Source organism: Ranitomeya variabilis, chromosome 1 (genome assembly GCF_051348905.1).
Source record: "Ranitomeya variabilis isolate aRanVar5 chromosome 1, aRanVar5.hap1, whole genome shotgun sequence".
Classification (NCBI taxonomy): Eukaryota; Metazoa; Chordata; class Amphibia; order Anura; family Dendrobatidae; genus Ranitomeya; species Ranitomeya variabilis.
In genome coordinates, this window is record NC_135232.1 from 278,430,570 (window position 1) to 278,452,043 (window position 21,474).

Here is a 21,474-nt window from a genome sequence, read left to right on the forward strand (position 1 = left end):
AAAAAACAAATATATATAATTAGAGGTGGCTTTGTTTTTCTGCTCATACTCTCTTCCACTTGTATGTTTTTAACTGGTTTTTGTGTGTTTTTTTATCTGATTTTAATATTCTTTTTTCTTTTGATTAGTTTCTAATCTCAATCTATCCCCTGCGGTATGATGAACCAAATCTGATCTTTACATCACAGTTATGCCTATCATAGTTTGAATACTCCATGAAGAATCCACTGGGTTTGGGACCACAAAAGATAGGAGACTTGAAGAATGAATTATCGTTATCATGATGCCACAAAATGCTACATTTTGGAATAACCCCTTTATGATACATATTATATTGTTATGGTGTCTAAAGCTCATTTGGTATTTATATGTGCTGCTGTGGCTGTGGTGCGCGTGCTCCCGCTAGCTGCTGCCTGCTGCCCTGCGCGGTCCGGCAATGGTCGCTGCTGGTGTCTGATTGGGAGCTATGGTTACCTCCTACTCCTGCTCGGACGCTGGGCGGTGGCGCGCTGGGCGGCGCACGTTTGGTGGGGTCGGCCGCGGGCACATGCACCATATACACACAGCCCAGCAGCGGCCGGTCACGTGATACACATGTGACCGGTTACCAGGAACACTTAAGGTCCTGCAGGAGAGTGGAAACACACCTCCCCTTGAGAAAGCCATGCTGTAAAGTGGCGAAATGTACGTTGGGGTGCATCCAGTTGTGCATTACGGCACCGGTAAGGTTAACCCTTATTCTACATGGTGGCATTTGAGACAGAGCTATTATGAACTGTGGACATTATCATGCATTAACCATTGGGACAGAACCTGTGCTATCCTCCCCCTAGAGGTCTTGAGGGGATATGTTTGGACACACTATTGGGTAGGGTTATTTACCTTATATACTTTTAGCCCTTTTCGTTGGACGTTCATATTCATATGGTGCTGTATGTTGCTTATTGGTGTCCTTTACCATCATATATATATTTTTTTTAAATTGTTTGTCAATATATGTGTGATTGTTTTAATAAAGATTTGTCATAAGTTTTTCTACCATAAAACTCCCATGTTTCTCCTTTTGTTAGTATATGGTAATGGAGTGGTATACAGGTAGCTAGGTGATGGCGCTTGGCTTACTGATTAATATGAGTCTGGGCATTTTTGTATTAATATACACAGAGAGCCTGATGTGATGTGGGCAGGGTTAGATTTCTGAGCTCTTTTACATGCTACACTCAAAAACTCTGATTGCATCACAAGAGATGCACGGAATAAACTAAGTAAATACACCGTTGGAATCAGGGTCTGTTTTCCTACACCAAGTTGCTCTAAGATGAGGGAGCAAAACCCTTGTGACAGATTGCCTTTAAGGCTACTTTCACACTAGCGTCGTGCACTGCACATCGCTATGCGTCGTTTTGTAGAAAAAACGCATCCTGCAAAAGTGCTTGCAGGATGCGTTTTTTCTCCATTGACTTGCATTAGCGACGCATTGCCACACATCGCAACCGTCATGCGACGGTTGCGTCGTATTGCGTCGGACCGTCGCCACCAAAAAACGTTGCATGTAACGTTTTTTGGTGAGTCGTGTCCGCCATTTCCGACCACACATGCGCGTCCGGAACTCCGCCCCCTCCTCCCCGCACCTCACAATGGGGCAGCGGATGCGTTGAAAAACAGCATCCACTGCCCCCGTTGTGCGGCGCTTCCACAGTATGCGTCGGTGTGCCGCAACGTCGCATTGCGACGTGCAGTGCACGACGCTAATGTGAAAGTAGCCAAAGGTTATATAAAGAAATAGGTACAAGAAGGTTTTTTACATGCAGATTCAGGGTTGCCTAAATAATTCAATAAAAGCTTTTGAACCTTTTAAGGATCCTATGTCAGCATCCAAACTTCTTTTTCCCATGGATTTTTCCAAGATACTGATCTGTGATTATAACAATCTCACTCTCAGTTTAATACAGTGAAGGAAATAATTATTTGTTTTGGTGGTATTTCTCTGCTAAGGGCACAGGACTATTTCACTGCATCAATGGGAGAAAGGATGGAGCCATGTACCGTAAAATCCTGAGCGACAACCTCCTTCCCTCCGCCAGGACATTAAAATGGGTCATGGCTGGGTTTTCTAGCAAGACAATGACCCAAAACATACAACCAAGGCAACAAAGGAGTGGCTCAAAAAGAAACACATTAAGGTCATGGAGTTTTGCCCATTCTGCAAATTCAGCACACCGATCTGGCATCAGTCGAACATCCCTTTGGTGGATATTAGCTACTCTCAAATGGCACCCTTACATAATCGAGCTCCTGCAGCATCTCGAGGATGACCCAGATCAGCACGCTGAATTTGCAGAATGGGCAAAACAAAAATTGGAACAGGACCCTCTGTTTACACAGAATATTATGTTCAGTGATGAGGCAAACGTTTTTGGGTGGCCCATTTATATGGATACACCGAAATAACATGGGAATGGTGAGTTTTCTTGCATAGGGTGTCTTGCATTGAAATCTGCTGCAATCACCTGGGTACTGCGTTCACCAGACATCAACACAATTTCTGTCTGCTCTTCATGTGTTACCCTCTGCGACATGCCAATGGCTGTAAACAAAGAGAAACTTGTAAATAACTCATGAAAGAATAAAGTTACGTTAAAACCAAGCACACCATTGTTTTTCATGTGAAATTCTCAATAAGTTTGGTGTGTCACATGACCCTTTTCCCATTGGAAAAAATAAAGTTGGATCCAAAATGGCTGACTTCAAAATGCTGCCATGGTCACCACCCATCTTTAAAAGTTTTCCCCCTCCCATATACTAATGTGCCAACCATTCCCATTTTATTTAGGTGTATTCATATACATGGCCCACCCAGTAGACTATTTATGTCTTTGTCAGTGGGCAAGCAAAATCAGCAAGGGATGAAATAATTATTTCCTTCACTGTATGTACAAAATATCTACTTATGTTATCTTGATAAGTTTGAATGTGGACATAGGTGCTTTTGATAAAATGTTAAATCCATATATAGTAATCTAACTTTATTAATATAATAGTGAATCACTATTAGGAACTCCATATTGTCCCTATTTCTCTCATAAAACCAATCTGTGGCTTAGTATAAATTGTTAAGGCATATTTCAAGGGAATTTATTATCCAGCAACGATTTTTGACTTGATTTGATCATCTCAATTTGGGACATAAATTTGTTACAGTCACTAATATATAACAAGTGTATGAAAGATTTTTCTCCTGCTGGTTATTTCAGCCTCCAAATCTCAAAATGGCATCTGATTGAGAAGCATTAGACCAGACCGTCCTATGTGCAGTGTTTTTTCAATTAGAGAAGGTTATCAGACAGGTTTGATTGGAAGGGAGAGAGTAGGGAATACAAACATTTCCCTATACAGCTAATTTAAACAGGGATCATAATAAAAACTGTATAAATGGACAAGACTGCTGAGACATGTGTGTCGTAAACAGTGCCTTCCCCCCTTCCCACCGATCCCATAATGAAACACAGACAAGTCTGGATGGGTTGAACAGGTCGGTCACAGTTTATTAATTTGATAAGCAGAGAAGGGCAATTACAAGTCATAACGGACTCATCGCTGAAGGCACTGTCAGTGACCGCTGGGATGAGCGGTTACAAACCTTTACCCCCTCTACACTACTGCTGTGACATAACAAGAATTATTATAGTGCTTTGGAACAAAGCACTATACTGTTATTCCACCGTGGTAAACTTCTTCTTATTCTTATTATTCAGTCCGCACGTAATGCGGCCCGAACCGCTAAACTCACAGACTCCAGTGAGGTGTCATTTCGAAGCTAGCGTTCCTGAGAGGTGTGCTAAGTATTTTTCGTGTAGATCGGATTTGTAGTTTTTGCGCAATTTGTGTTTGAAAAAAGTCTTTCAATGCGTTTCAATGGAGAAATTTTCCTATACGTTTATAATGGGCTGGTTTCTGAGGCAATTTCTAAAAATAACTGCCACCTGGCTGATTAGCTCATTGATATGCGCAGTCAGACACAGTTACTATGCCAACGCCTATGAAATCTACATCAGCTCACCAGGTCACAAGTTTTGTCAGATAATATCAGCTCTTAAAGTGACAGTACAGCACAATTCCAAACCACTATCCGTAGTCTTATGATTATTAGACTGTGGCCCGATTCTAACTCATCGGGTATTCTAGAATATGCATGTCCACGTAGTATATTGCACAGCCACGCAGTATACAGTGCAGAGCCGTGCAGTACACAGCGCAGAGCCGCGCAGTACACAGCGCAGAGCCGCGCAGTACACAGCGCAGAGCCGCGCAGTACACAGCGCAGAGCCGCGCAGTATAAAGCGCAGAGCCGCGCAGTACACAGCGCAGAGCCGCGCAGTACACAGCGCAGAGCCGTGCAGTACACAGCGCAGAGCCGCGCAGTATAAAGCGCAGAGCTGTGCAGTACACAGCGCAGAGCCGCGCAGTACACAGCGCAGAGCCGTGCAGTACACAGCGCAGAGCCGCGCAGTATAAAGCGCAGAGCCGTGCAGTACACAGCGCAGAGCCGCGCAGTACACAGCGCAGAGCCGCGCAGTACACAGCGCATAGCCGCGCAGTATAAAGCGCAGAGCCGCGCAGTACACAGCGCAGAGCCACGCAGTACACAGCGCAGAGCCGTGCAGTACACAGCGCAGAGCCGCGCAGTTTAAAGCGCAGAGCCGTGCAGTACACAGCGCAGAGCCGCGCAGTACACAGCGCAGAGCCGTGCAGTACACAGCGCAGAGTCGCGCAGTATAAAGCGCAGAGCCGTGCAGTACACAGCGCAGAGCCGCGCAGTACACAGCGCAGAGCCGCGCAGTACACAGCGCAGAGCCGCGCAGTATAAAGCGCAGAGCCGCGCAGTATAAAGCGCAGAGCCGCGCAGTACACAGCGCAGAGCCGCGCAGTACACAGCGCAGAGCCGTGCAGTACACAGCGCAGAGCTGCGCAGAGCTGCGCAGTATAAAGCGCAGAGCCGTGCAGTACACAGCGCAGAGCCGCGCAGTACACAGCGCAGAGCCGTGCAGTACACAGCGCAGAGCCGCGCAGTATAAAGCGCAGAGCCGTGCAGTACACAGTGCAGAGCCGTGCAGTACACAGCGCAGAGCCGCGCAGTACACAGCGCAGAGCCATGCAGTACACAGCGCAAAGCCGCGCAGTATAAAGCGCAGAGCCGCGCAGTATAAAGCGGAGAGCCGCGCAGTACACAGCGCAGAGCCGCGCAGTAGACAGCGCAGAGCCGTGCAGTACAGAGCGCAGAGCCGCACAGTATAAAGCGCAGAGCCGCGCAGTATACCGCACAGAGCCGTGCAGTACACAGCGCAGAGCCGCGCAGTACACAGCGCAGAGCCGCGCAGTACACAGCGCAGAGCCGCGCAGTACACAGCGCAGAGCCGCGCAGTACACAGCGCAGAGCCGAGCAGTACACAGCGCAGAGCCGCGCAGTACACAGCGCAGAGCCGCGCAGTACACAGCGCAGAGCCGCGCAGTATACAGCGCAGAGCTGCGCAGTACACAGCGCAGGGCCGCGCAGTACAGAGCACAGAGCCGCACAGTATAAAGCGCAGAGCCGCGCAGTACACAGCGCAGAGCCGCGCAGTACACAGCGCAGAGCCGCGCAGTACACAGTGCAGAGCCGCACAGTACACAGCACAGAGCCGCGCAGTACACAGCGCAGAGCCACCCAGTATACAGCGCAGAGCCGCGCAGTACGCAGCGTAGAGCCACGCAGTATGCAGCGCAGAGCCGCGCAGTATACAGCGCTGAGCCGCGTAGTATACAGCGCAGAGCCCCGCAGTATACAGTGCAGAGCCCCGCAGTATACAGCGCAGACACGTGCAGTACACAGCACGGACACGCGCAGTACACAGCGCAGAGCCGCGCAGTACACAGCGCAGAGCCGCGTAGTATACAGCGAAGAGCCACGCAGTATATAGCGCAGAGCCGCGCAGTACAAAGCGCAGAGCTGCGCAGTATACAGCGCAGAGCCGCGCAGTATACAGCGCAGAACGCGCAGTACACAGTGCAGAGCCGCGCAGTACACAGCGCAGAGCCGTGCAGTACACAGCGCAGAGCCGCGCAGTACACAGCGCAGAGCCACGCAGTATACAGCGCAGAGCCGCGCAGTACACAGCGCAGAGCCGTGCAGTACACAGCGCAGAGCCGTGCAGTATACAGCGCAGAGCCGCGTAGTATACAGCGCAGAGCCACGCAGTGTACAGCACAGAGCCACGCAGTATACAGTGCAGAGCCACGTAGTTATACTGCCCAGTCACGTAGTATATTGTCCAGTCACATAGTATACTGCATATCCCTGTTAAAAAAAAAAAGAATTAAAATAAAAAAGTTACATACTCACCTCCTGGAGCGGCCGGTATCTGATGGTTGTTGCACCTCCTAGAGCGGCCGGTACACGATGCTTGTTGCACCTGGAGTGGCCGGTACCCGATGCTTGTTGCGCGCTCCGGTCCCAAGAGTGCATTGCGGTCTCACGAGATGATGACGTAGCGGTGTTGTGAGACAGAAAGACGGAAGTGCCCTTAGATAATTAGATAGTAGATTACCCCGCTCACCAATTCGGAACCCGAGAGGCCCGGCCCACCAAATCGGACCCCGAGGGGCCCGGCCCACCAAATCGGACCCAGAGTGACCCCGCCCCCTAAATCAGACCCAGAGTGACCCCGCCCACCAAATCGGACCCAGAGTGGCTCCGCCCACCAAATCGGACCCAGAGTGACCCCTTCCACCAAATCAGACCCAGAGTGACCCCTTCCACCAAATCGGACCCAGAGTGACCCCTTCCACCAAATCGGGCCCAGAGTGACCCCGCCCACCAAATCGGACCCAGAGTGACCCCACCCACCAAATCGGACCCTGAGGTGCCCAGCCCACCAAATCAGACCCTGAGGTGCCCAGCCCACCAAATCGGACCGAGTGACCCCACCCACCAAATTGGTCCCTAAGGTGCCCCGCCCACCAAATCGGACCCAGAGTGGCTCCGCCCACCGAATCGGACCCAGAGTGGCCGCGCCCACAGAATCGGACCAAAAGTGACCCCGCCCACCGAATCGGACCTAGATTTACCCCGCCCACAAAATCAGACCCAGATTGACCCAACCCACCAAATCGGACCGCCTGAGGGGCACCCAAGTGTGAAAGTCTTGCAGGGGCAGCCCGGGCACCATTCCAAAGCACTATCTGTAGTTCCTTCAGGAAATACCCATCTAGTTATTATTATTATTATTCAGTCCGCACGTAATGCGGCCCGAACCGCTTCACTCACAGACTCCAGTGAGGTGTCATTTCGAAGCCAGCGTTCCTGAGAGGTGTGCTAAGTATTTTTCGCGCAGATCGGATTTGTAGTTTTTGCGCAATTTGTGTTTGAAAAAAGTGTTTCAATGCATTTCAATAGAGAAATTTTCCAATACGTTTATAATGGGCCTGATTTCTGAGGCAATTTCTAAAAATAACTGCCACCTGGCTGATTAGCTCATTGATATGCGCAGTGAGACCCAGTTACTATGCCAACGCCTATGAACTCTACATCAGCTCACCAGGTCACAAGTTTTGTCAGATAATATCAGCTCTTAAAGTGACAGTACAGCACAATTACAAAACACTATCCGTAGTCTTATGATTATTAGACTGTGGCCCGATTCTAACTCATCGGGTATTCTAGAATATGCATGTCCACGTAGTATATTGCACAGCCACGCAGTATACAGTGCAGAGCCGCACAGTACACAGCGCAGAGCCGCGCAGTACACAGCGCAGAGCCGCGCAGTATAAAGCGCAGAGCCGCGCAGTACACAGCGCAGAGCCACGCAGTACACAGCGCAGAGCCGCGCAGTACACAGCGCAGAGCCGCGCAGTACACAGCGCAGAGCCGCGCAGTACACAGCGCAGAGCCGCGCAGTATAAAGCGCAGAGCCGTGCAGTACACAGCGCAGAGCCGCGCAGTATACCGCGCAGAGCCGCGCAGTACACAGCGCAGAGCCGCGCAGTACACAGCGCAGAGCCGCACAGTATAAAGAGCAGAGCCGCGCAGTATACCGCGCAGAGCCGCGCAGTACACAGTGCAGAGCCGCGCAGTACATAGCGCAGAGCCGCGCAGTACACAGCGCAGAGCCGCGCAGTACACAGCGCAGAGCGGCGCAGTGCAAAGCGCAGAGCCGCGCAGTACACAGCGCAGAGCCGCGCAGTACACAGCGCAGAGCCGCACAGTACACAGCGCAGAGCCGCGCAGTATAAAGCGCAGAGCCGCGCAGTACACAGCGCAGAGCCGCGCAGTACACAGCGCAGAGCCGCGCAGTACACAGCGCAGAGCCGCGCAGTACACAGCGCAGAGCCGCACAGTATAAAGAGCAGAGCCGCGCAGTACACAGTGCAGAGCCGCACAGTACACAGCGCAGAGCCGCGCAGTACACAGCGCAGAGCCGCGCAGTACACAGCGCAGAGCGGCGCAGTGCAAAGCGCAGAGCCGCGCAGTACACAGCGCAGAGCCGCGCAGTACACAGCGCAGAGCCACGCAGTACACAGCGCAGAGCCGTGCAGTACACAGCGCAGAGCCGCGGAGTACACAGCGCAGAGCCGCGCAGTACAGAGCGCAGAGCCGCACAGTATAAAGAGCAGAGCCGCGCAGTATACCGTGCAGAGCCGCGCAGTACACAGCGCAGAGCCGTGCAGTACACAGCGCAGAGCCGCGCAGTACACAGCGCAGAGCCGCGCAGTGCAAAGCGCAGAGCCGCGCAGTATACAGCGCAGAGCCGCGCAGTACACAGCGCAGAGCGGCACAGGGCAAAGCGCAGAGCCACGCAGTACACAGCGCAGAGCCGCGCAGTACACAGCGCAGAGCCGCGCAGTACACAGCGCAGAGCCGCGCAGTACACAGCGCAGAGCCGCGCAGTATAAAGCGCAGAGCCGTGCAGTACACAGCGCAGAGCCGCGCAGTATACCGCGCAGAGCCGCGCAGTACACAGCGCAGAGCCGCGCAGTACACAGCGCAGAGCCGGGCAGTACACAGCACAGAGCCGCGCAGTACAGAGCGCAGAGCCGCACAGTATAAAGAGCAGAGCCGCGCAGTATACCGCACAGAGCCGCGCAGTACACAGTGCAGAGCCGTGCAGTACACAGCACAGAGCCGCGCAGTATACAGCGCAGACACGCGCAGTACACAGCACGGACACGCGCATTACACAGCGCAGAGCCGCGCAGTACACAGCGCAGAGCCGCGTAGTATACAGCGAAGAGCCACGCAGTATATAGCGCAGAGCCGCACAGTACAAAGCGCAGAGCCTCGCAGTATACAGCGCAGAGCCGCGCAGTATACAGCGCAGAACGCGCAGTATACAGCGCAGAGCCGCGTAGTATACAGCGCAGAGCCACGTAGTATACAGCGCAGAGCCACGCAGTATACAGCGCAGAGCCACGCAGTATACAGCGCAGAGCCACGTAGTTATACTGCCCAGTCACGTAGTAAATTGTCCAGTCACATAGTATACTGCATATCCCTGTTAAAAAAAAAAAAAAGAATTAAAATAAAAAAGTTACATACTCACCTCCTGGAGCGGCCGGTATCTGATGGTTGTTGCACCTCCTAGAGCGGCCGGTACACGATGCTTGTTGCACCTGGAGTGGCCGGTACCCGATGCTTGTTGCGTGCTCCGGTCCCAAGAGTGCATTGCGGTCTCACGAGATGATGACGTAGCGGTGTTGTGAGACAGAAAGACGGAAGTGCCCTTAGACAATTATATAGTAGATTACCCCGCTCACCAATTCGGAACCCGAGGGGCCCGGCCAACCAATTCGGACCCAGAGTGACCCCGCCCACCAAATCGGACCCAGAGTGACCCCGCCCACCAAATCGGACCCAGAGTGGCTCCGCCCACCAAATCGGACCCAGAGTGACCCCTTCCACCAAATCAGACCCAGAGTGACCCCTTCCACCAAATCAGACCCAGAGTGACCCCGTCCACCAAATCGGACCCAGAGTGACCCCGCCCACCAAATCGGACCCAGAGTGACCCCACCCACCAAATCGGACCCTGAGGTGCCCAGCCCACCAAATCAGACCCTGAGGTGCCCAGCCCACCAAATCGGACCGAGTGACCCCACTCACCAAATTGGTCCCTAAGGTGCCCCGCCCACCAAATCGGACCCAGAGTGGCTCCGCCCACCGAATCGGACCCAGAGTGGCCGCGCCCACAGAATCGGACCAAAAGTGACCCCGCCCACCGAATCGGACCTAGATTTACCCCGCCCACAAAATCAGACCCAGATTGACCCAACCCACCAAATCGGACCGCCTGAGGGGCACCCAAGTGTGAAATTCTTGCAGGGGCAGCCTGGGCACCATTCCAAAGCACTATCTGTAGTTCCTTCAGGAAATACCCATCTAGTTATTATATATATTTTTTTTTTTACAAATGTTTTGCCAACGATAGCGCAGTACATTCATGAGCATATAAGGGAGGGAGGGTGGGACAACCGCTTCCATTGTCAACCGGGGAGAAAGAGGGAAGGCACTGACCCCGGCACCTGAATTTAACCCCCGAGGGTGTGGCCGGACACTCCTTCCTCTTTCTTCCCGTTGGTCAGTTGGGCGTCCCAATTATGGCGTCACCTGGGGAGTAGTGGGAGGGGGGAATTGGGCACTGCACAGAGTTTACTTCTAGCTTTAACCCTATGTGCTCCGCAGTCAGAAGCACATTCCTTAATCAGTACTGTGCCTACCAGACTGCTGAGACATGTGTGTTGTAAACAGTGCCTTCTCCCCTTCCCACCGATCCCATAATTAAAATGCAGACAAGCCTGGATGGGTTGAACAGGTCGGTCACAGTTTATTAATTTGATAAGCAGAGAAAGGCAATTACAAGTCATAACGGACTCATCGCTGAAGGCCCCGTCAGTGACCGCCGGGCGAGCAAGCCGATGAGCGGTTACAAACCTTTACCCCCTCTACACTAGCGCCACGGTGGATCATGTGTATGACCTACACAGGACTCCGACCCCCTCCCAACATCATTAGGGCCTGTTCAACTCCATCCTGCAAACCTGACATAAATATGTAGAGACCAATGTCCGAGACGTGAATGCCATCCGGTCTCAGCAGAGCTGAGTTATCTCCTTCCAGCTCGTTGTGTCGAACAACGATGCAATCCTTCCGTTTTGTAAATTTTGCCCGTCCTTCTTCTTGAATTCTCAGTGGCTTTTGCCAATACCATATCCGGTAATAAGCAGATTAAACACTCTGTCTGCTGACATCACTGTACTGTTCCACTTTCTCCGATCATTACCTCCAAAGTTCGGCTCTTTTGCTCTCCCAGTAGACATAAGAATGGCTTAATGCCCAAACTGCGGGCTTAGAGACGCCTGTAAGAGACAAGATGTGTTACTCGAGCAAATCAGGTCATATATCTGGTGAAACACGTGGATTTGCGGTGGCCCACTGTCTGCACTTCGGTCTGCGATAATTTTGGCGGTGGCTGCTTTTATTAGGAAAGAATGTGTCATGTTCATTTTGGATTGGCGATGGATTTTTTTTTTTTAAATAATAATTTCTTCATTTAATTTTTTTATTGCACTGCTTCAAGCAAACTTGTTTGTTATAATTTGATATCTGATAAGAGGGGACCGCCCTGTGAGAGAAAAATCTGTTTGTGTTTATTATTACTGCGTAGCACTTGACTATTTTTTGCCGGCATACTGATCCATCGGATGATTTAAATGGGACCTATGTGCCTCTACCGGCGGGATCGCATTTGGATTTGAGAACGCAAAAGCACGAGGTGTTGCTGCAAATGACTAATTCCTCGTTGATTAAACCACCTTCAGATGCTTTTTTACTAATGCGCAGTGCACTGAAAACGAAGCGATAGCGAGGGCTGCTGTTATGAGGATCGACCGATGTTGCGACGTGCTACTGATGAGGAGATTGTGATATGCAATACTCTCAATGATATAGTGCGAAGGCATTCCAGACTGATTGAAACCTTCTCCGCCCTTTTATGGCTTGTTTGATAGAAGGGGATTTAGTAACGCCCACCCAGCCCGTTAAATTGAAATAAAAAGGCTGTTCCCGATAAATGTCATTGCGCCGATGTACCCAATCCACCTCTTTCCCTGAGCTGATTCAAATATCTCACACTTATCGACTGGCCTACCTTGAGTTCAAGAGCAACACTCTTCCCGAGCCTAACCATAGACCTGACAGGTAGCAGCTGTAACCGAAGTGCGGATTTAGGGCACCGGTGATTTGCGCTGCATCCCCTGGGGATTAAAGAAACTGGACACCCGAGGGTTGTGCTATATGGAAGGTAAAATTTGAGTTAACAAGATTATCGTCTACGTTCAACATTACTATGGCTCGACACCGGTTGTTGTTATTGACGCGTAGTCAACGCTAGTCGGCGTCAAAGAGGGAATAAAGGTGGGGATGCAGAAGACATATTGGTTAAGGTGTTTTAGGTACCTAGACTTTCGTTAAAATTGAATGTCTGTGTTTTTCAACAGAGTACCCCATTGCTCCACCGAAGATGCGATTGCACAATTTCTAACAGGGCTGGATCACAGTCCTAACTTGCTGTGGTCCATAATCATGGCTAGCTGCCTTGGTGCTGTTGGTTTTTGTAGATTGCTTCCCCTACCACGAGGTCCTTACTTGGCGTTTCTTGTGCTATGACGCAGGTATGGGCATTGTAGATTTGAAGGAAACCATTGTAGGGTTGTAGGAATGTTTTTTAGACTAGTAAGTCTGTATGGCCCATCTGGTCGATGCTCTTTTTGCTAGTGATAATCAGTGAGAGGAGGCGCTGGCGACCGCCGTTTCATGGCAAATGTCAGCAAACCCAGTAAGGACTGCATGTGTTGGAGGGTGACTTCTTCAACTTCACTGAGACACAAAATGGAACTCAGTAGGCAGATATCAAATTTATAGTGCTGATCCACCTTGCAATCTAACAGGTGGAAGCGTTAGGGGTGCATGGGTACTAGGCGGATGGAAGACTATGTCAGGCTTTGCCAGCAAGACACAGAGCCCAGCTTTGTTTAATAATTCCACCGTCTTGCTGAAAGACACAAATGTTATGGAACATTCGTCTTGGGGGGGGGGGTCTTGCACCGTCAGCCGATATACCTTAGGGGGTTAGTTGATATTTTGTGATTTTATTTTATTTATCCACATTTTTTAATTATGCATAATGGCGAGATTCTTAATATTTTTTGAACAGCAAAACGGGGGTGGGGGCTCGCGTTCTACCTAGTTTGGCCAATTGTTGGATCTGTTGATGTAATATTTAGGGGAAATCAGCAGATTTTAGGTTACTGGATATTTCTAGTATTTGTTGAAGAAACGTATGTAAAGCTGGAGTTTAATTGATGACTGCTATTTTCTGGTTAGAGATATGCCAAGGCCATTGATAATTTAATTTTCCTGTCCTCTGAGCTTGTCCCCGGGGACCCGTATTCATTGGCCGCATCGTGAACCCATATTCCACCATTCTCCATGTCCACCTCAGGGACCCTTGTTCCACCATCAGATGAGCTCAGGACCATTGAGTCTGCTAGAATGAAAACACTCGCCGCTATCTGATTCTGGCAGAGTGACTCCCATTGATGGAGGAACGCCTGCTCCAGTGTAGTTTGTTCTCCTTTGCAGTAAAAGCCTCGTTCGGCATTGCTTTATCATTGATTCATCATTGTTGTAGTAACTGCATTTTTCGGCATTGATTCAAGTAACTGCCTCGTTCGGCATTAATTCATTATTTATTATACCACGCACACCGATTGTGTGTCGCAGGAGAAGTGACATCCGAATATGGAGGAACTCCGACTCCTGTGTAGATCATTTGTAGACCCTTCAGTTGATGGATGAAATCTGGCTCTTGTTTGTTGGACCGGCTAGTAGCCCTGGGTGAAGATTCACTCTGGCTGTCAGTCAGTGATGGAGGATGTGTGTGGCAGGAGGAGTGACATCCGATGATGGAGGAACTCTGACTCCTGTGTAGCCAGGGGTGGGATTCAAATTTTTAACAACAGGTCCTCTAAGTCGCGGCGGCCGGAATTTTGACCACGCCCATTTTCAATAACCCCGCCTATACTAATAAGCCACGCCCAGTGGCACGATTCATATTTTTTGAAGCAGTTTGTCTCCCTTAATGACAAGAATACGTTGTGACATACGGTATTAAAGTCATTCAAAGAAACAAACGACTAAAGCAAATGTACTGCACAGGACAATTGTCCGTGTACAAGGTGCTTTAGCTGATCAGTCCACAACATCCTTAGTTAAATTACTAAAGTAGAAGTGTCAGTGCCGGCCGTAAAGCACAGCACAGCAGTGACGTCACCGCTGTGCTCTGCTTTTACTTTACGGCCGGCGCTCACAGTCAGTGCGGGAAGCAGACACCGGGGGACGTGACAGACATCAGAAGGTGAGTATGTAGTATTTGTTTTGTTTTAGATTTACAATGGTAACCAGGGTAAACATCGGGTTACTAACCACGGCCCTGCGCTTAGTAACCCGATGTTTACCCTGGTTACAAGCGAACACATCGCTGGATCGGTGTCACACACCCCGATCCAGCGATGACAGCGGGAGATCCAGCGACGAAATAAAGTTCCAAACGATCTGCTAAGATGTACAATTCTCAGCGGGGTCCCTGATCGCTGCTGCGTGTCAGACACAGCGATATTGTATGGATATCGCTGGAACGTCACAGATCGTACCGTTGTAGCAACCAAAGTGCCACTGTGAGACGGTACCCTTACTGTAGGTGATCAATGTGGCGAGACGCTGCAGAGAAGCGAGTGCAGCCCCAGCCTCCTGTGATGCCACGTGTGAGACCACCTCAAATGAAACCGTGAAAACAAATCCCCCACACTATACGGTGGAATTGCTTCCCCACCTTCATTGTACCTCACTGTGAACTTTTTTTTTCCTGGTTTTTCAGGACATTATATGGTAAAATGGGCTCATTCAGAACTAAAACTTGTCCTGCAAAAAAAAAAACAAAACCCCAAGCCCTTACAAAGGCTTCTGAAAGGTGTGGCAGAAAAAGAACAATAGCTGCAACATGAAGGGGTTAATCACCATGATTTGCAGATATTTTGGGTGCATTACAAAGGTTGCAAAAGTGTAAAGACAAGAAGAGCTGCAGAGTGTCAGATAATTGGAGATGGCACAGAACTGCAGCCGTTATAAAGGTGCCGTTAAGGTACCTTCACACGAAGCGACGCTGTAGCGATAGCGACAACGATGCCGATCGCTGCAGCGTCGCTGTTTGATCGCTGGAGAGCTGTCACACAGACCGCTCTCCAGCGACCAACGATGCCGAGGTCCCCGGGTAACCAGGGTAAACATCGGGTTACTAAGCGCAGGGCCGCGCTTAGTAACCCGATGTTTATCCTGGTTACCAGCGTAAAAGTAAAAAAAACAAACAGCACATACTTACATGCGTCCCCCAGCGTCTGCTTCCTGACACTGACTGAGCTCCGGCCCTAACAGCACAGCGGTGACGTCACCGCTGTGCTTTCACTTTCACTTTTAGGGCCGGCGCTCAGTAAGTGTCAGGAAGCAGACGCTGGAGGACGCATGTAAGTATGTGCTGTTTGTTTTTTTTACTTTTACGCTGGTAACCAGGGTAAACATTGGGTTACTAAGCGCGGCCCTGCGCTTGGTAACCCGATGTTTACCCTGGTTACCAGTGTAAAACATCGCTGGTATCGTTGCTTTTGCTTTCAAACACAACGATACACAGCGATCGGACGACCAAATAAAGTTCTGGACTTTATTCAGCGACCAGCGACATCACAGCAGGATCCTGATCGCTGCTGCGTGTCAAACGAAACGATATCGCTAGCCAGGATGCTGCAACGTCACGGATCGCTAGCGATATCGTTACAAAGTCGTTTCGTGTGAAGGTACCTTTACACTGAGCAACTTACCAGCGATCGCGACCAGCGACGTGATCGCTGGTAAGTTGCTGTGTGGTCGCTGGGGAGCTGTCACACAGACAGCTCTCTCCAGCGACCAAGCGACTTCGGCATCGCTGAAACTATCTTCAGTGATGCCGAAGTCCCCATGTAAAAAAAAAAAAACACTACATACGCACCTTCTGTCGTCCTTCATGTCCCCTGGAGCTTGCCGTACTGACTGTCTCAGCGCCGGCCGGCCGTAAAGGAGAGCCCAGCGGTGAACCTGCAGTAACAGCGGTTCACCGCTGGGCACCGCTGTTACGGCCGGCCGGCGCTGAGACACAGTCAGTGCGGCAAGCGCCGAGGGACATGAAGGACGACAGAAGGTGCGTATGTAGTGTTTTTTTTTTTTTTACATGGGGACTTCGGCATCGCTGAAGACAGTTTCAGCGATGCCGAAGTCGCTTGGTCGCTGGAGAGAGCTGTCTGTGTGACAGCTCCCCAGCGACCACACAGCAACTTACCAGCGATCACGTCGCTGGTCGCGATCGCTGGTAAGTTGCTCAGTGTAACGGCACCTTTAGAGGGAGCTGATAATAACAGCATGGCCACCTCTCCAGCACAAGCCTGGCCTGATGGGAGGCTACAGGCTGCACAGCTGCGGTACTTGTGTGAGGTGAATGCCCGGGTGCTGAGGGGAACAATACAGCGACACTTCAACCGCACCCGGATGTGCATTCCTGGGGACTGATAAATGATCACATCACTGGACTCACAGGCATTTCTTTACACTCCACAGACTCACATCTCCCTCTCTCCTGTCTGCTCCTCCCACATGAGTCACAGTCACACTTCACTGAGCTCGCTGAATCTGATAGGCTGCAGGCGCCAGACAAGGAAGGAAAGAAAAAAAAAAAAAGACTCGGTTCACTCACGCTGCAGAGCCGGCTCACATCGTTCACAGCAGGGAGCCGGCTCTTTGTGTCGGCTCGTTCACGAACGACACATCACTACCTTCTTCCACGATCGGGTCCCGCTCCTCCCGGGGTGAACAATCCCCACCAGCAGCACAGCAACCCGTCCAGGGGCGGTCCGGAGGCGGTCTGGGGGCGTGGTAACCATTTTCAATTACCGGAACGCTGGTAGATAGAAATTTTAGTAAACGGCTGCCCCGTACCGGGTCGTACCGGCTGAATCCCACCCCTGTGTGTAGCTCATTCGGATGAAATCCGGCTTCTGTTGGTTCGACTGGCTGGTAGCCCTGGGTAAAGATTCACTCCGGCTGTCAGTCAGTGATGGAGCACAAACTCATACCAGGAGTGGGGTTCAAACCCACGTAGATACATATCCATTAGATCTTAAGTCCAACACCTTAACCACTCGGCCATCCTGGGCTCCCGCCGTAGCGATGACTTGCTGATATTAAAACCCTCCCGCTGTCAGATGCAGGCCGAGTGTCTCCTGGGGGTGGAGGGACTCCGGTTCCCGCCATAGCGATCACTTGATGTGTGCAGGTAGCCCAGGGAGGTAGGAGATGGGGCTCCCTGGCCGGTAGCCAATGACCCAGCACATGGTTGTTGGAGACTGCCGTGTGCCTGGGTGAGAATAACTCCTCCTGCTCTAGTTGTAGCAGTGCTTCAGATATGGCCAGTAGCCAGGGGAGATGAGGCTGAGACTCCCCAGCCGGCAGTCAAAGACGTTACGCGTGACAGGGAGGGCTCGTCGTGCGCCTGAGAGGTTACCGCGGATGGTGTCGCTCCGGTCCTGGTATGGTTGTTGACGTCGATGGGTCGATGGGTCTTTGGGATCTTGGTGGTCAGGAGTCTTTATTGGAGGATGAGGAAGGTCTGCGGCGTATCAGCCTGCGACTTGTGTGCCAGCTGTGGGCCGTGACTGGTGTGTGTGGCGTGGTGACGGTCTGGTGCTAAAGCGCCTAGACTAGCCACATGGGGTGTGCTTGAGTGGGTCGGGGATGGTGAGTTAAAATGGCATCAATTTGAGTCTGAGTGTATGGGACTGTTGGCTGTGCACCGTTTATTGTTGCCGTGTTAGTGCGTGCGACTGTGCGCTTTTTTTATTAACACTGTATAGGTTGCAGAGCGCACTGGTCGGTCGAGTTGGACCAATGAGTGCGCTCTGTGACCGCATCGATGGCTGTACAGCCTGACCCCACAGCCCCCCTGCAGGCATTGCAGCTACGTCTGCATGAGGTATGTTGGGGGTCAGGTCGTGACTAACCCACCCAGCAGTGCAGGCCACCAGCCAGAGGGGGCATTACGCCTATGTCTGCAGGAGGGATGTTACGGACCAGGTTGTGAGTGACTGTTGGTCTGCACTAGGGTGGCTGAGTGGGACCTGAGACCCCCAGGAATGGGCTGTGGGGGCTAAGGAGTGTAACGCTGGGTGGTGAAGTGGATGTCAGTTCCCAGGATAGCGCCACACTTTGTGCGGATACATGGGACTGGGGCAGCGGGCCGGGAGTGGGCGGGGCCTAAGGGGGAAGGCTCCCCGCAGCCTACGATAAGCCATGGTCTGCACAGGTCTGGTGACCGTGCACTGTGATGCTGGTGGGGGGGCAGAGCCAGTACGGCATGAGGACAGCTGCGGCGGTGGGCGGGGCTTCGCTGTCTCACACTGCGCTCTGGGTAGCAGTGCGGGCCGACAGGGAGGAAGTAGGCGGTTCTTCAGTGGCTCGCACTACACTCTGGGCAGCAGTGCAGGCCTTCAGGGAGGAAGTGGGCGGAGCTACGTCAGCTCATCCTGAGCTCTGGGGGGAAGGTGGGATCCACTGCCCACGGTCTGCACAGGCCTGGTGACCGTGCACTGTGACGCTGGTGGGGGGCAGAGCCAGTACGGCATGAGGACAGCTGCGGCAGTGGGCGGGGCTTCGCTGTCTCGCACTGCGCTCTGGGTAGCAGTGCGGGCCGACAGGGAGGAAGTAGGCGGTTCTTCAGTGGCTCGCACTACACTCTGGGCAGCAGTGCAGGCCTTCAGGGAGGAAGTGGGCGGAGCTACGTCAGCTCGTCCTGAGCTCTGGGGGGAAGGTGGGATCCACTGCCCGGAAGCCGCCGGGGCCCGCCTAGACACAAGGAATGGAGGGACGCCCCCAGCAAGGAAAGAGCCTGGCGTGAATGCGCCCCCCGCCGCTAGCAATGGCACCCAACGACAGTGCCGCAACTCCCGTCGCACCCCTTGGAGTGGTTGGCAGCACCACAACGTCGGCGGCTGTGGACGGGGCCGCACACCGACCAAGGGAGGACGGACCGTCCACCAGCGCAATGGACAACAGAGACAAGCACGCAGACGGGCAAAGGGGGACCAGCAGCCCGGGAGAGGGGACATTTGGACGTGGCCCATGTGACCCGGGGATAGATTAGGGGAGGACAAAGCCCCGGGGAATGATGGTAGGGAGCCGTGAGAGGGCGCAGGAAGATGAGCGCCCAGGCCAGACATAAGGGATTGTAACCATGTGTACGCCTGCGGCATTGTTAGAGGGCCATGAGAGGACACAGGGAGGTGAGCACCACCGCAGTTATAAGGGCTTGGAACTATTGCTCACCTTCCTGTGCTGCTCTCTGCCGCAGGGCCTTGATCATAGGTTCAGCCATGCCGCAGGCTCACGGGTGCACAACCACTTTCATTGTCAGCCGGGGAGAAAGAGGGAAGGCACTGACCGCAGCACCTGAATTTAACCCCCAAGGGTGTGGCCGGACGCTCCTACCTCTTTCTTCCCATTGGTCAGTTGGGCATCCCAATTATGGCATCACCTGGGAAGTAGTGGGAGGGGGGAATTGGGTACTGCACAGAGTTTACTTCTAGCTTTAACTCTATGTGCTCCGCAGTCAGAGGCACATTCCTTAATCAGTACTGTGCCTACCAATATTTTTGGAAACATTTTTGGAGACAGCTTTGGAAAGTGCTACATCAGGCAATATCAGCAAAAAAACTGGAATGTTAAGGATGAAGTAGAAATGAGGAATAAACAAAAAGTGGAATAGCTGTTAGCATTGGGAATTGAACAATAGGGGGATTTTTTTACTCTTATAGATTCCAGCATGCACTGTGCACAACATTGTCACTGATCAAAGCACTAATCTAATGGAGCATAGCTAAAAATTAAAATAGAAAATTTGCTCTTCTGCTATAATCTTAAATATGTCATAAATGAAGCGCTATTTTTCTTATAATACTTTACCAAAGCTGTATTTTTCAGACATATTTCAACAAAGAACTTAAAGACTTTATTGACACAATTGAACTGTAATATATAATAAACAACCGCTATAATACACCTTTCAAAACATCAAAAGATAAAATTGCCTGCTTTGTGCCACCGCAATACACAGGAAAGCTCATTAGCAGAGACTAACTTACTCTTTTTGGGCATTTTTTTTTTTTCAGGATGACTGTGTAGACCTAGAGCTATTCAATTTTTTTATTATTAGCATCATTATTTTACTTACATTCTTGTTGCAAACCTTAAATCATTTCATATAATAGAAAAAAAAGTCATTTTCAAGGAAATGTTGTGACAGGGTAATGATCTCCCACTGAAAAACATAGAAAATAGGGAAATAGAAGGCTATTATCTTGTCACAATGTTTCATTTTATTGAAATTATTGCTAAAGCACAATTGTATCTAAAAAGAAATAGATTATCTGGAATAATGTACATAAGGTACAGCTTATACTAAGTGGATGAATACTGTATGAGTTTTCCTGTTTGCAAAGTAATCTTTTATTGCTGCACAAACAAGTTAATAGCTCTGGCTAATAACAGATACAATAATTGAGTAAAGTGTTTCAGGGAGTTTATTTGCAATTATGACATTTCGACTCATCAGGCGTATTTAAAATATGTTTGGCAAGGTGAAGAAGACTTGGTCAGGAGAAAAGTATGTTAAATGTCAGAATTAGGGCTGAGCGAGGAGTAAAATATTCGGATTCAGGAAAATCGGCACAAATAATTTCTAACATCCATGTATTCGTACCAAATAACTAATCCAATGCAAGTCAAAGGAAAAGCCAAATATTTTTCTGCTGGGCTCAACAAACAGGTCTGGGGGCCTGAGAAAAAAAGCTGAAATGGATGGGAAAAAGCTAAAACTAAATGGGAACAGCATGGAGAAGATGCCTGCATGCCTTTCTGACTCACATATGGCGTCTGGGAATAATGTTGTCAAACTATTGCACTGGTTTTACGGATTTATGAAAAGAAAAATCATATAAAAAAATTGTGCAGATGCGACCAGATCATGAAGTTTTTAAAATCCAAAAGTTTATTAAACAAGAAATCAAAACAAAAATAAAATACAATTAACAAATATATGGACCAGCTGAAACCAATGCAGTGGTGCACCAGACAGGTAATGTGCACAAGGGTATGAATGTTAGAGGATAGCTAAGAATCCTCTATACTAAAACAGTTTTTAAAAAAAGACCTAATAAACCAAACCAAAATTATTTTTTAAAGGTAAAAATGCTAAGAAACATTTTTTCCTTCATAATTACATCTATATCAAGCAAAAAAAAAAAACTCTC

At 50.4% G+C, this 21,474-nt stretch overlaps 1 non-coding gene across 1 annotated transcript; it reads right to left on the reverse strand.

Annotated features, from left to right (window-relative positions):
- Window positions 1-17,244: 17,244 nt before the first annotated feature.
- On the reverse strand, window positions 17,245-17,328 carry TRNAL-UAA (transfer RNA leucine (anticodon UAA)). The gene has a single exon. It is a non-coding gene; the product is annotated as a tRNA-Leu (tRNA).
- Window positions 17,329-21,474: the final 4,146 nt, after the last annotated feature.